Source organism: Tiliqua scincoides, chromosome 14 (assembly GCF_035046505.1).
Source record: "Tiliqua scincoides isolate rTilSci1 chromosome 14, rTilSci1.hap2, whole genome shotgun sequence".
Lineage (NCBI taxonomy): Eukaryota > Metazoa > Chordata > Lepidosauria > Squamata > Scincidae > Tiliqua > Tiliqua scincoides.
The window spans coordinates 8716981-8735132 of NC_089834.1; the positions used below are offsets into that span (position 1 = coordinate 8716981).

The 18152-nt window shown below is 48.6% G+C and overlaps 1 protein-coding gene across 3 annotated transcripts in view; it reads right to left on the minus strand.

The window, feature by feature from the left end:
* Positions 1 to 7292, minus strand: part of HIC2 (HIC ZBTB transcriptional repressor 2) — an 81451-nt gene extending 74159 nt beyond the window's left edge. Inside the window, exon 1 of one of the 3 annotated variants that reach the window (XM_066609866.1) lies at positions 7198 to 7292. The gene's annotated coding sequence lies outside the window, so the exon portion shown is untranslated. Of the gene's footprint in view, positions 1 to 3545; positions 3597 to 6025; positions 6150 to 7197 lie in introns of those variants that run through there. The other 2 variants (XM_066609867.1, XM_066609868.1) reach the window with 2 other exon arrangements.
* Positions 7293 to 18152: the final 10860 nt, after the last annotated feature.

The window sequence follows — 18152 nt, forward strand, 5'->3', positions numbered from 1 at the left end:
CAACCAAAGAGGAGTTTCAAGCAAGCTCATGCAACGTCCATGCAACGCACATGCATCTTGCTCATGTAGCAAGATGGCGAAAGGTCTGAACCACAGACTTCCCAAGAACTCACTAGGTAGAATTAAGCAAGACCACGGTCCTCACAGCCTTGGCCCCACCTCCTCCCACCCCAGACACAGCCTACTACTCAGTTTATAACATGAGACTAAGCCTTACCCAAGCATACATTTTTTCCCTTTATCGCCGAGCTTCACAAAGTGTTTCAAATACTCACCAAGTGCTTAAAAAAAATACTAACTTTGCATTTAACACATACTGGGGGGCAAAGATCTACTAAGTTAAATTTAGTTATTGATTTATTTTACTATATAAACTGCTTTGTGAACTGTTGAAAAGTGGTATATTCTTAATAATTCTTAGTAGTAATTTCTAAAGAGTGCAATTTTATAAACAGGGCAGAGATCTGTGCAGTGCTTTCTATGAATGCTACGTCAAAACAATGCAACAACCCTGCAAAGTAAGTGGGTGTTATTATCCCCATACTTGCAGATGGGGAAGACTGAGGCCAAAAGAGAGAAGCCACAGGTGCAATGAAGCCTTAGATTCAAGGCTACGGTCTTTAGCCGGCATGCCATGCCACCTCTTTAAAAAAATCAGTATCTATTGCATATTTATTAAAAGGTGTATAAAAAGTTTCTTTTAAGTGTTCAAGAAGATCAGACTGACTTCGCACAACAATAGCAGAACGGAAGGAAAAATACACCTTTGTCTTAAGGTGCTGCCTTGGCAGAAAGGTGTTCATATCCTTCCCTACCTTGCAAATTCCTAGGTACAAGAATGAAAACGTTTGTTCGTGGTCTAATGCCCAGGAATTCTTTCCAGTGCTGGATTTTAAGATACTTGGCTCTTTTGGCCAAAGGGAGTGCCCTCTTCCCCTGCACTGCACACACATACACACTACAAACAATACATTTCCAACAATTCCTTATCCAAGACCTCCCAATACAAGTAACACCCAGCCTTGGATCGAACAATACGGGCTCTGCAGCAGGGCTGTCATTTCAATAATGCAGAGGCCTGACGGCTGCTGCCTTCCCCCCCTGCCCCGAACAGCTGACTGCAAGCGCTCAGCTCGGCATCGCTTATTAACAAAATGAGAAATCTGATATATTGAAAGAAAAACACTATGTGGAGATTAATCCCAGACTGCAGTTCGGAGCCAAGGCTGGGCCCCCGTCCAAACTCAGACGAAGAGGCACGGGCAATTTCTCCCACCTGTCACCGCAGGTACAAGCATCGCCGCACCGGAATTTGTCGTGCGCTGCTGTTCCAGCGGATGCATGTTTTAAAAATCAGAACCGTTTCGCTTTTAAGATCCAAGGCTGGGGCTGAGCTCCCCTCATTCTTGCCAGAGGCTAAAGACGAAGCCTCTTTCTCTCCAGGAATCGCGATCAAGACATGACTAATTCTGAAAAGGCTGGACAACAGCCAGGGTTCCCGAATACGGGGAGAAAAAGTCTCTGGGTTTAGCGCTCACTTCTTCAGGAAAAATAAATGTTGACCATAGGGAGAGCATGGGGTGTGGCTAAGGTGCCCCTATGTGCTCCTGACTTGGGGACAAACCCAGCACTACAAGGCCTAAATAAAGCCAGAACTTTTCACCAGCAATCACAGTTCAACGGGACCACTTTAAATGGGAAAATACATGTGGAGGGGCGCATAGCTGAGCATTAGTGCCTCTGATTTGTAGAGACAGGTCCCAGGTTCAAATCCTGCCAGAGCTGAGAAAGACCAGCTGACAACGCCAGACAAGAGAGACCACAAGTTCACATAGCCACCTACGCAGACGCCCTGAAAGTTAGATGCACAGAATCCACGATGTTTAGTTGCGTTCCCAGAGTCACTACAGTGTTGTCACATGAAGTACCTAGCGCCCAACAGACCGAATTCCAGAAAAGTGTCTCTGAAACTAGAAAGTAGAAGCCACTCTAACCACCTTAGAAAGGTAGTGGCTTTCTCATGGGTTTGTAGGCTACTGACTACAAGAAGAAAGGCTGTACCCCAAGAAAGCTCGTTGGGAGACCAGGTCCAGATCCCGCCGCAACTGCCCCCACATTAATTGATTGATTAATAGAATCATCATGAATTTAGAGCCAGTGGTGCATCGGTCTATGCTGCAAGAACTCCAGATATATAAACCCGGGACTCAATGCAAACAAGAATCACAAAAAAGCAGATGCATCAAGACGCCATCCCATGGCTCCGTCCCCAGGTACGCAGGTGTGGGACCAACTTGGCAGCATCTTGCCCCAGTGCAATTCCTTTCAGTCTGTGTCTTTCAATTACAACACACTGGCTCCACCGTGCCATGGTGGAGACAGAAACTCTCAGAACTGCCCTTCGTGGTAATTGACAGTCCTCTTTCAGCCAAGGTTTCAGTATTTTCTTAATTCTCCAGCCTGTCGCCGGGCTTGTGTTCTCAGCAACTCAACAGCTGAGCTCTATTAATTTTTTTCCAAGCAGCCCAACAGGGCAGGCATGTCCAGCAATGCTGAAATGCAACCCCCTCCCCCAGCCCTTCCCCCACTCCTTCAGACCCCAATGAGCTTAGACTGTCACAGCCCACATAATGGTTGAATCGCAAATGCAATTCGTTCCCCCCCCAACCCGCCCCCCCCCCCCGCTGTCCAAGACAACATCTGCTGCTGGGTTGAAACCAACATGCGCGGCTCACTCTCTCCCTCTCTCTCACACACAGAGGCAAGGACTTCTGAGTTGTCACTAAGGCAGGACTCAGAGACATCTAAAAGAAGTCGGGGTGGTTCCCATTAGGATGATAATTCAGAGGAGCAGAGACAAGCTGCAAACCTCCAGGAGTGAAAGTTTTGCTTTGATTTGGTTTTAAAAACTTCCTCTCGTTTTTTTTGCAAGGCGGACTGCTTTTCGGGAAGGCGGAGAGGTGGGGGGGTGCGAAGCAATCAGCAGTTTCCCAGGAACCATTCACCGGCAAAAATGGGAAATTACAGCTTTTCAAAACAAAATAAAACTCACTCCAAAACCCCACACTCTGTATTCATCCACTCTAAAGCACAATTCGGCACCAAGTAACAGAGCAAAAGAACATGCAGGTTTTTACTCCATCCTCTGCTCTGTTCACAAGATACAGGCAATCTATGTTTCAAGGAAGGGGTCTTGCCCACAAACTCCCCAGAAAGCTTCGCCTTGCTGGCATTCAATCTCTTTCAAAGTCTCATCAGCATTTTAGGAGAAATCTGGACCAGTAAGAGCTATGGTCAGGGACAAAACCATTCAGATTTCCAAACAACCAAACAGCAAAGAGCCAACCACGCAGGACAGAGGCCTCCTCCAGGCCCATATTCTCTTCTGCTACACAGTCCACAGCTGGCCTGCAATTGCTTCTCCCCCCATATGGGCACCTTTAAAATGCCCTTCTTGACAACCAGCAGCAGCAGCAGCATCAACAAGAACTAGCATAATTGCCATGGCACAACATCATTTATACTTTAAGTGCATACCCACTTACCTGGAACTAAGTCTCCTTAAACTTGGTGGGATTCACTGATGAGTAGACACACATAGGATCACACTTCCCAGAGATTAAAATAAGGACTAACTGAGTTTGCACTGACACCTTGACATCCGAGATGCACCCTCCCAGCACAAAATCTAGAGCCTTAGACAATCGTTCCCAAGGCGGCTCCCACTGTTTAAAAAAAGTGGGTGCATCCCCATTTTTGGATGACGTACACAGACACCACCACAACTCCCCCTCCAGCCTGAAGACCCACTAGGGAAAACCACTGCTTTGAAGCGCACAAGGCCAAACGTACTGGAAGCCCTTCTTAAATTGGCATGTAAATTTCTCTGAAATTGGGAGCACACACCCACTGCTTTCCAAAAGATCTAAAAGAAAAGATAACTCTCTAAAGGAATGAGTGCTTATACTCACACCTTCACACACCAAGCATTCCCTGCATGTGTAACACATTTTTAAATATTCCAACAGAGCCAAGATCTGCGCACTCCAGAAAGAATAAACGTAAAACCTAGAGGGTTTAATTCTCAAATTTATTTTTGATCCCCAGTTGCTGAAATTATGTGACAGAGGCAGGTGGCCAGCTACCAGAGCTTAAAAAAAAAAAAAAAAAGATAGAAAAGAAACAGAAAGAGGACCCGATCCTGCACCCACTTAACACCTACGCGCACACCCCACTGAAACTGTCAATGTTTGCACCCATGCAGCTAGACTTTCCAACAACAGAAGCCTGTTGAAATACACTTTTGATCTCCAAAGTTCTAGCAAGTAGCTCAATCTAAAATATTCGGCACTACCACAATTAATCGCTAGACATGCTTTCGGGATTAGATAGCTAGCTAACGAAAAGGCTCAGAAGACAAGACTGACAAGTTGTGGAAATAACTCAATTTTTTGTTCCCCCTTGGATGTCACCAGCAGCACACAGTCACAAAAGCGTGATCCCGCCCCAAGGCCTTTTATGGTTCTCATTCGAAACAGCTTTTCTGCCTTGTTGTCCAGAACAACACTGGTTGTCCCCTCCTCTTCCTCGCCCCCTGCCCCACTTTTCTGAAAGTCACTTGCAAACATGCATGTAGGTTTCTCCACTACAACCATAGTGTGGACTTGGTGACAAATCTATATTTTGCCTAAAAAGTAATTATTCATCATCATCAAAATAAGGGTTCCCTGCTCTCTCCCTGCCCCAATCCTGTGCCCCAAAGCAGCATCACCATCTGCACCCTCTATCAGCACCCAGATTTTTAGACATTCTGGAGGGGAACAAAATAAAAAAAAAATACTCTCCCCAAACTCAGACATGGTACTGTTCTCTCATTATCAATTCCAGAAAATCATTATCTTTTCATTATCATCTGTTTTGTTTTGTGGACTCTGGACAAATTTTAAGATGTGAAAGAGGACTTTTTGGAAAGCGACATCTCAAACAACCACCCCCCTCGGTTAAAATGACTCAACAAGAAGAAGCCAGCTGGCAAGACAGATAAAGGAGAAGCATGCACAGCCCCTGGGAGGAGGGTAGGAGGGAAGAGGCACCCCCGCCCCCTTCCTGGTGTGCCCAGTCTACCTGGACGAAATGCTCAAAGGGGTTCACTTCTGATCTCTTCCGTCACCCTTCTCGACATCTCAATCCCACACCGTGCACCAGGGGTTCCCCCAAGGGAGCCCACAAACTACCTCCCCAAAAATGGGGCTTTTTCCGCTGCCTTGTTGATTGGTAAATACTGTCCATCTCCTTAGAGACCCGCAGGGGCTTTCTCATGCAAGAAAAAAACCACTTTCCTTCATTAGGAAAGCTTCCCAAGTCACTGAAAAAGCCAGGGGCTAACTAAAAAGGCTTTCGCCATAAACATGGACCTATGGACAGGCGAACTGTTGTGTGTTTGCGCATGTGTGTGTCTGTTTTTAAATGGAAAGTTTGGATTTTGTGTTGCTGTTGTTTTTCAAGTCTCTTCCCTGGCTGGTTTTCCTGATTTGGAGAATCTGCAAGCAGAGGGGGAAAGAGAAATGGAATTCAATTTAAAGAGGAAAAGCCCTCCCCCTACCCATATCCAAGCACAGCACAGAATTTCAAGGCAGGCTGAAATTGACTTATTTCTTTTTTTAAAGTACTCCAGCTGGGTAAAGGGTCCAAAAAGGACTTTTTCCAAGCTCCGAAGACACCAGGGAAGTCTGGGGCGCAGGAAGGCAGATGGAGGGTGGCTAGGGGGACCCCCTTCCCTGCTTAGCCTAGGAAACCTCTCCTCTGGCTCTCTCCAGCCCCCTTTGCAGTAACAAAAGCCCCAGATCTGCACGCCCCACAGAGCCAGGGTTCTCAATGGAGATTTGAAAAGGTTGGGAAGGGGGGTTTGGAAAGGAGGGGAGGGGGCCAGGAAGAAGGCAGGGGGGAGATGGGGCAAAAGTTCAATGCGGCTTTAAGAGAAAGAGGGATGGCGCGCCTGGGCAAGGAGGTGGTGGGGTTGGGTCACCTTTCAGTCGCCATAGATGGGGGGCTCCAGCGATCGCCTGGCTGAGGAGAAAGGATGGGGGTCCAAGAAGAGCAGCCATGCCATCCTGGGGGGACTCCAGTGCCCCCCACACACCCCACGCCTTGCTTCCAGGAGGAGGAGGAGGAGAGACTGAGCTGGCTTGCTCTCCTGCCAGCATGCAAGAAGCCAGGCGCAAGCCCCCCTCCCCACCTCCCTCTCCACATGCGCGCGCACCCAGGCGCACCCCCTCCCCACACACCCATACACACACACACACCCTTTCCCCTCTCCCAATCATTACTTAGCTGCAGCAGGACTGGGAGGGGGTTGGAGAGCCCTGGCAGCCGAGCCCCCCCACCTCCCTGCTTGCAGGGCTTCTCCTCCAAGGCGCAGCAGCTGCAGCTCTTCCCTGATGCCCCCCCACTCCTACCCCCACCCCTCCTCCTCCTCCCACCACCCCGCCCCTCCTCCCGCCAGGCTCAGCAATAGGGCAATGCAAAAAAAATGGGGAACCAAAGTTTGCCAAACACCCACACCAGGTGGGGTCTGCAAACCTCCCCCAAGGTTAGCCAAGCCAAACAACACATTAGTCCATGTGGGGGCTGTGCTTCTTGGGGGGGGGGACAAAATGGGGGGCTGTGCTTCTTTGGGGGGGCCACAACCTAAGGGGGCTGTGCTTCTTGGGGAGTAACAACCTGGGGGGCTGTGCTTCTGGGGGCGCACAGCCTGGAGGGGTTGTGCTTCTTGGGGGGGGCCAACCTGGGGGGCCTGTGCTTCTTGGGGGCGCACAGCCTGGAGAGGTTCTGCTTCTTGGGGGGGGCCAGCCTGGAGGAGCAGTAACCTGGGAGGCTGTGCTTCTTGAGGGACCACAACGTGGCGGGTTGTGCTTCTTGGGGAACACAGCCTGGGGGGGGTCTGTGCTTCTTGGGGGGGCAGCCTGGAGGGCTGTGCTTGCACACTGGGGGGCGGGGGCGCCGCTAGGAAGACTGCCCCCTCCCCACGCCCTCCTTTGTGCGCTCTCCCAGCCTGGGCTTGCAGGGGACGCCCGGGCTGGGGGGCGAGTGGGTGGGGGGCCTGGGAGGAGGGGCTGGTCTGCCTGCGCGGCCGGGGAAGCCTGGCAGGGACGGCACGCCCCCCTCCGCCCTGCCCGCTGCCCGGCCGGGCGCGCTTACCTGCTGCAGCTGCGGGGCATGGCCGGGCCGGGCGGGCCGGGGCTGCCGCCCCCTCCCGCTCTAGGGCAGCCCGTCCCTGCTCATCACAGCCTTCCTCCTCCTCCTCCCAGCGCCATCTTGCCAGCTGGTGACGTGAGGAGCCGCTTCACCCCTGACCCACATTTGAATAGGTGCCCACAGGCCGCCGCCGCAGGGCGCGCGCGCCCGGGCAGACCCCCCGCCCACCCCCGCTGCGTGGCACGCCGCGCCCCTGCAAGGGCAGCCTTGGGCACCTTCCCGCTGCGCCCGGCTGCTGCAAGGCGGTGCAGGGCTGCAGCCTTCCCCGCGACACGCATCTGCCCCCCATTCACACGTGCACCCCCGCGCCACACCCCCTCCGCCGCTGCGCCGCGTGCTTGCAATGCCCCCAGTGCCTCTTTTCTCTTTGCAGCGCGCTGGCACCTTCTTTGTGGACTTGGCCTCTGCAAAGCGGGTGCACCTTCCCCCCCCCTCTCACCATGCCCGCGACACGCATCTGTCCCCCCCATTCACACGTGCACCCCCCCGCTGCGCCGCGTGCTTGCAATGCCCCCGGTGCCTCTTTTCTCTTGGCACCTTCTTTGTGGACTTGGCCTCTGCAAGGGAGGGCAAAAGTGGGTGCCCACGTGCAGAGGTGCAGGCTCCACCCCCCGCCATGCCCGCAACACGCATCCGTCCCCATTCACACGTGCATACCCTCTCCGCGGCTGCACCGCGTGTTTGCAAGGCCACTGGTGCCCCCTTTATCTTTGCAACGCGGTGGCAGCTTCTTTGTGGATGTGACTTCTGCAAGGCAGTGCAGGGGTGTAACCTCCCCCCGTCATGCCCGCGACACGTGCACCCCAGCGCCACACACTCTCCGCGGCTGCACCACGTGTTTGCAATGCCACCAGTGACTCTTTGCAACGCGGTGAGAGCTTGCTTGCTTGCGTATGTATTTGGCTTCTGCAAAGCAGTGCACAGATGAGTGCATGCCCATGTGGAGAGGTGCAGCCTCCCCCCCCATCATGCCTGCAACATGCGCCCACCCCCATTCGCATGTGCACCCTACCCGTGCCACACATCCTCTGTGCTTGTGTGCCCCAGCCACACACGAGTTGGGTCTTGGAGAGTTGGAGTCACCAGAGCTTTTGGTGGATTTTAGTCTTGCTCTCCCACCGCCCCTCCCCTGAAATCTGGGGGTGTTTGTGCCCCAGTTCATGTCTGAATGCGACCTTGCACACCCGTGTTATCTGCATATGTGGGTTGGTCAGTCTTGGGGAGGGGGTTGCGCAGGGAGAGAGGGAGATCCATGTTTGGCAAGGAATTTCAACCCAAATTGGAGGATGGCTTTAGACCAGCCATTTTCAACCACTGTGCCATGGCACACTGGTGTGCCACAAATGGTCCACAGGTTTGCCACAGGAGGGTCATTTATTAATAGGGCCATTGGGGGATGTGAGCCCCCCCCCCAACAGCATGGGGTGCCTTGTCAAAAACCTGATGGTGTAGCCTTGAACATTTTAGTACCTAATCAGTGTGCCATGAGACAAAAAAGATTGAAAATCAATGCTTTAGACAATGGTTGGCACCAGTTTGGTGGGTTGGAGATGAGGGGGAGCACTGAGTCCTAGAGGGTGCCCAGGAGGTGATTCTAGGATCAATACAGTGATTCCAGGATCAGGGCCATTGCCTTTTGCTGGCTCTTAAGAATTCAGCATCACCAATGCTTGTTCAATTAAATTCAATTGTAAAATTTAAATTTGTGTTGAAAAGAAAATGTTTCTTTACCCAGCGTGTAATTACTCTGTGGAACTCCTGGTCACAGGATATCGTGGTGGCGCCTGGCCTAGATGCCTTGAAAAAGGAACTGGACACATTTCTAGAAGAAAAGTCAATCACAGGTTACAAACCGGGATGGGTGTGTGCAACTATCTGGTTTTAGGAGTAAGCTACCTCAGGCTACCAGGTGTAAAGGAGTGGCACCGGGATAGAGATCTTGTTGTCTTGTGTGCTTCCTGAGGAGTCTGGTGGAGTGAGATACAGGAAGCTGGACTCCATGGGCCTTTGGCTTGGCTCTTCTGATGTTCTTATATTTTATTTACTTTATAATTAAATATACCTGATTGGGAGAAGGGATGGAGTGGCGACTTAGGGTTAATACTAGCAAATCAGTGATTTTTGTCAAAAGTGTAGGAAAGGGAATAAATATTTGTTATTCTTCAGCTCTAGACTTAAATAGTAGTATTATGGTGGGGGGTAGTGGTGTTGGGAAAGGGAAAGGAGGATGGAAGTGAGAAGGATTGGAGAACTGGAACCTACCATTCTCCTTCCACTTCATCTCCCATTCTCTTTTCCAAGCCACAAAGTGGGAGAAGCCGACACTGGCACATCACCAGGGAGGGGCAGCATTTGGCACACCTCCTCAGGTCTGGGGAGGTCTGGGGCCGGCCCCAGGGTTGAGCATCGTGTTACACAGAGGAATTTTACAGAGAGACAGCTCTGGAGTCTGTGGGCCCAGCAGAAGTGTCTTGTGGCATCTCAAAGACTAATGCTGATTGGGACAGAAGCTTTGGTGACCCAGAACCAATTTGAGCAGATATCCTCAGATGGCATACAGAGAGATATCTTTTCCTTTGTTTCCAGTTCTTTGTGTGTATGTTTATATAGATCTATCCTCTGCCCTGGAATGGCATTGGGGGGCAGCCAGGTCAAGCTCTGGCCCCCCACTCGTCACACACCTGATCAGCCTGACCCCAAAACTGGAAAAAGCAGTAGTACCCAGGATGCCATCAGGCAAGTGCCCAGTTACCTAGGAACCCCCAGCAGCTTAGCCCTGATCACCTGCTACAGGTTGACTGAGTTCCTTTTTGCATCACAATTAATATAAAAAGTTAATTTAAAAATTTTTCCAGCTTTATAATCATTTACCGGGTCTAAACTGCGAGTCCACTGGATTGAAATGTATGTTTAATGTTCATGGTGAGTAAATATACCGAAGAATTTAAATGCTACTTAAATATGGCGGCTCTCAAACACCTGAAGTTTATCTTATGTGGCTCTTCTGTTAAGTTAGTTTGGCCACCCCTGCTTTAAGGGGTGCTACTCTTATATTTAGCAGGAGGGGGAGTAAGTCTGTTTACCACCTGCAGTGGCTGTTCGTTGGTGTTCTTTGGGGTTGTAATAACCCTTTTTTAGATCGGAGAGCACTTTTGCCTTTGGGAATGAACCACTTAGAGAATATTTTCTTGTGGCTGATGAATAGCAGTTGGTAAATGTGTGTGATATAAATACATGTGGACACGTGTTTCATTTTATGAGTAGAATATTCAGACTGTATCATGATAGAACATTGGAAAAGCCTTTGATGTTTGTTTGATTGACATGGGCTGAGAGCTTGCTTACATCATTCCTCCCCAACCTAAAAATAAAAGCATCAAAAATGGTTTTGCGTTTAGTCGTTTCATTAATTGATTACAAGAAAATAACTTTTAATTACCTAAAATCCATTCCTCAGCCTCAGTGTCTCATCTGTAAAATGGGATTGAGGGCATACTCCACAACAGGGCTATTATCTGGAGGCAGAATGCATTGCAATTGAAAAGCATGATATAAATGGTAAATATTTTAAGGGTACATTTGTTCCCAGTCTGCCCAATGGGGTAGCAAAATTGCTGGCTGAAGTCCAAGAAGCCCGGGGGGGGGGGAGGCACAGGAAGGGGAATAGGATATGACATGAGCCAGCTTCCCTGATCCCACCTGCCTCATGGGCCTGGTCCACCCTCTCTCCACCTTCCCACCTCCCAGAAACACCCCCCACCCTCCTCCGCACCACACAGCAGCTCTGGTCCACTGGGCACAGCTCAGGATCTGGGGACAGCGCAGGCCTTCCTTCCAGTGCAGCCTACCTGCAGGGTGCCACAACCCTGCTTTACGGCACAACTGCGCCACCCCAGGCTGGCACAGCGGCCGCTGCAGCATAAGGCAAGTATAGGATTGCGCTGTCAGTCATTGCGAACACTGCAGATCTTAAGCTGTTGTACAGCAAATGCATGCCAAGCAGAAGTGTGAATCAACAGAGCTGGTGGGTCTATTTACAGGCTCCGGAGCAAATTTTGTGAGGTTTTACTCTTTAAAACAAACTTAGGAGTTTATTACTGTTGTCAACTTTTATTGCTTTTTCCATTTTTGAACATGAAACAATTACAGTAAATTTAAAGAACACTGGAAGCTTCCGCATCCCTTTCGCCAGTGATGAGTTTTATGGCTGCTTTAAAAATGCTGAATGTGTTTTGGTCATGGCGATGCCCAAATGTTCTCCCGGTTTCATTTTCAAGCCAAGCACAATACTATTTGTGCAGCAGAAATATCCCCCCCAATCCCCTAAATTGTGAGTGTCTGCCTCTTTTTGTTGTTTAGACACCCTGCTCCTTTCTCCCATGGCACCCTATTCTTCCCATGATGGTGTTTTTATTCTTGCTGAGTCATGTGGGTGACCCCAGCCAAACAGTGAGGATGTGGTGAGCAAGGAGGACATGACTGTGTTTTGTAGCCAAACACCTCTGGCCACCTTATGACATCACGGAGGGGCATGTTTTCTTGGATCAGTTACATCATGGGTTATATCAGAATGCCAGATGCAAGGGAGGGCACCAGGATGCAGGTCTCTTGTTGTCTTTTGTGCTCCCAGGGGCATTTGGTGGGCCACAGCGAGATACAGGAAGCTGGACTAGATGGGCCTATGGCCTGATCCAGTGGGGCTGTTCTTATGTTCTTAACTACAATTCCCAGGAAGCCTTGCAGGTCTCTTGTTATCTGGTGTGCTCCCTGGGGCATTTGGTGGGCCGCTGTGAGATACAGGAAGCTGGACTAGATGGGCCTATGGCCTGATCCAGTGGGGCTGTTCTTATGTTCTTAACTACAATTCCCAGGAAGCCTTGCAGGTCTCTTGTTATCTGGTGTGCTCCCTGGGGCATTTGGTGGGCCGCTGTGAGATACAGGAAGCTGGACTAGATGGGCCTATGGCCTGATCCAGTGGGGCTGTTCTTATGTTCTTAACTACAATTCCCAGGAAGCCTTGCAGGTCTTCTTGTTATCTGGTGTACTCCCTGGGGCATTTGGTGGGCCACAGCGAGATACAGGAAGCTGGACTAGATGGGCCTATGGCCTGATCCAGTAGGGCTGTTCTTATGGTCTTATCAGCGATTTTCAACCTTTTTCATCTCATGGCACACTGACAAGGCACAAAAATTGTCAAGGCACACCATCAGGTTTTTGACAATTGACAAGGCACACCATGCTGCCAGTGGGAGGCTCACATCCCACATTGGTCCTACGAATTCCCCCTAATTCCTGTGGCACACCTGTGGGCCACTCGTGACACACCAGTGTGCCATGGCACAGTGGTTGAAAACAGCTGAGTTACATGGAGGATTTCCAAGCCAAATAATTAAATTTGTAATCAGAGACAGTCGGGGCTGGTCTGCAAATGAGCCCCTGAGGTCAGGGCAACTCAGTGGCAGAGGTAGACACCATTTCCACCAGCTGCCCGCACGCTTACCCATTAATTGGTAAGGACCACCTTACACTCACGCACACCCCACCCACCCAACCTAACACAGGGGTTGAAGACTTGAACTGCGAGAAGTTCCAATTGTTCAACCAAAAGGCAGGGGACACTGTGACTGCTTAAATATGAGAATGCAGAAAAGTTTTGGTACAGGGTACAAGAGACCTATGGGGGTTATTCACCCCTCTAAGTGGAGATAAGGGCCCGATCCTATCCAACTTTCCAACACCAGTGCAGCCACAATGCACCCCCTGAGGTCTGTTGGGAACAAATGTTCCCATACCTCGAGGTGGCCTCTGTGACTGCCCCACCATCACAGGATGCAACGCAGGCCCCATTGGCACAGCTGCAGCGGCACTGGAGAGGTGGATAGCATTGGGCCCTCAGTCTAGTTCTGAGCCTCAGACAACTTGGGAACCTTAAGTGAATAAGAGGAAGACACTTACATCAGTCAGATCTGGCAGTGTGCCAACATCACTGAGGGCAGACAAAGCCAATTAGGAGTGAGAGTAAACGAAGCCAATTCGGAGTGATGGTGGAGTTTTCTGAATAGGTAAACACTTTTCGTCCTTCATGAAGCCATCTCTGAAGACGGCCACACTTTGCATCTCTGCTCCTCCCTGGAGCTGTAATGGTTGTCTTTTTGGTGCTTAACACACACACAGAAACTGTTTTCTGTTTACTATGTTGCAAGATGTCTTGTTGTTCTCATGATGGACTCCAGGATCAGATATTAAGCAAATGCGCACATTCCTGGGCAATTTATATGACACAAAGCCCCAGCTCAGTTTGTCTTGTCTGCCAGTAAAATGGTTTTTATTGTTAACTCAAGAGTTCAAAGTTTTTGCCACAAAGGTCTCTCATTCCAATCCAAAGGGCTTGCCCAGACAAATAAAGATAAGAGATGCCAACAGAGTATCCGAAGAGTCCCGACCTTTATTCCTCTGGCCGTCCAGAGCAAGAGAAAAAAGCCTTCAGATGTAGCAAGAATAGCCAAGCAGGCTGTCAGCACACAAAATGAGATATGGATCCATCCAAGACATCTGTCTTTACTCCCTAGAAAAGTTGAACTTAACCAGTTCTATTGGGATCAGCATTCTTAGATCTGTTCTAATAGGGCTGCCAGGTCAGATACACACAAAAACCTCAGCTGAGGTGCCCGGTTGTGATGCCATATCTCTTGAAAAACAGGAGGGGGGGCTGACAAACCCCATGTTGCCAATGACATGGGTGAGCAAAAGGGTTGGGTTCCATTTATAGGTAGAGGTGGGTGAAATTGGTTTTATTTTTTGGTGGATTATGGTGTTTCCCAAAGTTAGAAGTGCAGAAAGCAGTGCTGAAGTATGTTTATTCCAAGGGCGCGTTTTTATAAATTATAACGATAAATTACAATTGCTTTAAAAGTGTACTAGGTGGGGCAGTGGTTCTCACACATTTCGCACCGGGACCCACATTTTAGAATGAGAATCTGTCAGGATCCACCGGATGTGATGTCATGATCGGAAGTGACATCATTGAGCAGAAAAAATTTTCACAATCCTAGGCTGCAATCCTACCCAGGAGTAAGTTCCATTTATTATTATTGTTAAAAAATATATATATATACAGAGTAGCTTGTTAAAAGTACAGGTGTGTAACATTTCCTCAAATGCAGTTACGTACCATGGGAGCATCAAGTTTAATATATTAAAAATAAAATATTGAAATGAATGGGGACCCACCTGAAATTGGTGGGTCCCAACCCACAGTTTGAGAAATACTCGGGTCGGGGGGGAAAGGTGGTAGAGTGTCAGCAGATGCAGCCACATGAATGTGGGGGTGTTCGAGAATGGTTTTATGCAGATTTGGGGGAGTTTGTTTACAAAAATGAGAAGTGCAGAAAGCGGTGTCATGTATTTTTATTTCATTATTACCAAAAAAAAAACAACACCCACCTCTATTTATGGGTTAAGCCAGCAGAAATCCAAGCTAAACATTAAACAAAATACTGGCTCAATAAGGGAAAACAAAGTTTACTTTTAAAAATATCCTAAGAATTCACTTGATGTCTTAATTGTCAGCAATAACAAATTCTATTTACATCTTAACATAATATCTGACTGGCTCCACATCTCACAAATACTGTTTTACACAAGCCATAGCCTTCTTAAGTTAACAGACAAAATAGTATCAATTCATAGGCTGCAATCATAGTCACGTTACCTGTGAATAAGCGCCATTGAACTCAGTGGGATTTACTTCTGAGTAGACGTGCACAGGCTTGGGCTGTCAACCCCTCTGAATCCTCTCCTCCAAAATCTCTCTTCTCCCTCCAGCTGTGGCTTCCTCAACCTTCATTCCACCTGACTGTAAACTTGAAATCTCTCCTACCAGCAAGAATGTCAATCAAAACACTCGCCCCCCCTGCTCGACATCTGCAGTCCCCACAAATCATGAAATGCATGGGTGTCAGCACTGCATTTGTAACTCTTGCAACAACGAAATTCACTCCCTCCCCCTTCCTTGTACTTTGGGTTTGAACCTACTCATAAAACCACTACATATTTACGTACAGATTATAATGGTTGTTTATTTCCCCCAGAATAAAACAGTCTTTACACAGGGTAAATCAGGTGTTTGGATCTTTTTGTATACAGCTGGGGTGGGCAAACCTTGACCCGCAGGCCATTTGCAGCCCTTGGGGAACCCCAGTCCAGCCCACAGGGAACCCCAGACTCCAATAAGCCTCTGGTCTGTCTGCATCAGTCTCTGCATGAGACTGTTGGAGTCCATACTGGCCAGTCATGACCGCCAGTCATGAGCTGTGGGCTATAGCAAGGCCTTGTATAGTCTCCATGTGTTTCTTCTTTTCCCTGGGCATTATTTAAACCCAACCCCCCCCCCCATTGCCTCTGAACTACTTATGAATCCATGTGTTTCTGGCTTGGTCTGTATGTTTTCACTATGCAAGAAGTGTGTGGCAAGCAGTTCAATGTTCTCATGTGGTTCTACATGCCTGTATTACAGTACTCATGTGTAGTATAAATAAACTCAGTAAAATTCATTCATTCATTCATTCATTCATTCATATAAGTTCCATCTCAAATGTATTCGTTTATGTGAATTTATTCAAATTTGAAATATAAATTCATTATTATTATTATTATTATTATTATTATTATTATTATTATTAACAGTATTTATATACCGCTTTAACAACTAAAAGTTCACAGAGCGGTTTACAGAGAAAAATCAAATAACTAAATGGCTCCCTGTCCCAAAAGGGCTCACAATCTAAAAGGATGCAAATGAATACCAGCAGACAGCCACTAGAACAGACAGTGCTGGGGTGAGGTGGGCCAGTTACTCTCCCCCTGCTAAAAAAAGGAGCACCCACTTGAAAAAGTGCCTCTTACCCAATTAGCAGGGGTAAATTCATTCTTTTCCCCCCAGCCCCAACACAGTGTCAGAGAGATGAAGTGGCCCCCCTGCCATAATGCCCACCCCGGCATACAGCAATGTGAAGGGTGTGGTCCCACCCACTGAACTCTCTTCTCCTTCACACTTCCTGTCCTGCTCTGTTCGCCTTTCCTTTTGGAATCCAGGAAGCAGCAGCTGACACAATGCCAGAGAAGGGGAAGCAAAATAACTGCAGGGAGATCACCGCACAACGGAAAGAAAACAGGCCAAAAAAGCAGACTCTTATTACATCAAGATGGCATGGGATCTCCAAGATCCCCAAAAGAAAGATTCCAGGCTCTTAGTAGCACAGGATGATTTATTAGCAAGTAAGCCAATTGCTTATTTGCTTAGTCGCTTGATAGAAATTTAATTTAAGGACCACCTCTTGGCACTTGGAGAACTGCCTTCCTGGGAGGATTGCAAAAATGCTCACTGGCCAATGCAGCCCAAAACGAAGAAAGAAATGGATTTTTTTTTTTAAATCCTAGAAGAGCTATGAAAAGAACCCTGGCATCAGCCCAGGTGTGTCTGTGTGTCCATCCTGCAATCACAGCTGTAATAAGGCTCAGAGGACCTGCAGAAAATGTCTAGCACCGCAGTAATACATCCACAGCAGGAGCAAGGCCACAGAACAGCAGGATTAAGATGCCAGAGTAATTATGACAAGGCATCTTGTCCCATCAGGATCCCATAGCTTGCAACCATTGGTGTACCGGTCAACTTTGAAGTCAATGGATTTGTTGTGACACCCTAGCCAAGGCCCACTAAGTCTATACAATTTTTAAAAAACCTCAACTTTTAATTTCTTCCATAGAAATTTTTTCTTTCACTTATTCCTGCTTTGAAACTTCTCCTGCTTCGCTAGCTGTGCAATCCTACATGTGTCTCCGAAGCAATCAGTCCCATGGTGTTCAATGGGGCCTACTCCCTCTGTTGGCAACCTTCAGTCTCGAAAGACTATGGTATCACGCTCTGAATGGTGGTCCTGGAACAGCGTCTAGTGTGGCTGAAAAGGCTGATTTGGGAGTGACAATCCCTTCCGCACCGGGAGCAGGTGCAGTCTGTCCCTGGTCTGTCTCCCTGGCTATGGGCCTTCCTTCTTTGCCTCTTAGCCTCAGACTGTTGGCCAAGTGTCTCTTCAAACTGGGAGAGGCCATGCTGCACAGCCTGCCTCCAAGTGGGCCGCTCAGAGGCCAGGGTTTCCCACCTGTTGAGGTCCACTCCTAAGGCCTTCAGATCCCGCTAGCTGTGCAATCCTACATGTGTCTCCAAAGCAATCCATGGTGTGGATCCTACATGTGTCACTACATGTGACATGTAGAATCCTACATGTGTCTCCATAGTGTTCAATGGGGCCTACTCCCAGGAAAGCAAGATTAGGATTTCAGCCTTAAAAGATCGAGCTCATTTCATCCCAAACAGCTTGGAACGTGTCGCAATCGTTTCCAAACGGGATTTGAAAAATCCCAAACAAATATAAGGTAGCCCTTGAAAGACATTAACATATGCCCGTAGGCAAATTTCTCAGTTTGCCTGCTGATGAACCTAGTGCTTGAACTTCTTCTCCTTGGAAGAAGTTTCAGAGGCTGCGACAAGTACTCCTGCTGATGATGTCACAGCTCCCGCCCATCCCTGCTCAACTATACCCTGCAAAAACTTCAGGAGTCCATTTAGATTTGGCCTGGGTCAGAGATGAGAATTAATTGGACAGCCCCCATCATTGATGTGAGGGAATGACAACTTCTTATACAGTGGGCCCTTGGCATCCAAGACGCTAATATTATAATGCCGTTGTACAAATCTATGGTAAGGCCACACCTGGAGTATTGTGTCCAGTTCTGGTCGCCGCACCTCAAAAAAGACATAGTGGAAATGGAAAAGCTGCAAAAGAGAGCGACTAAGATGATTACGGGGCTGGGGCACCTTCCTTACGAGGAAAGGCTACAGC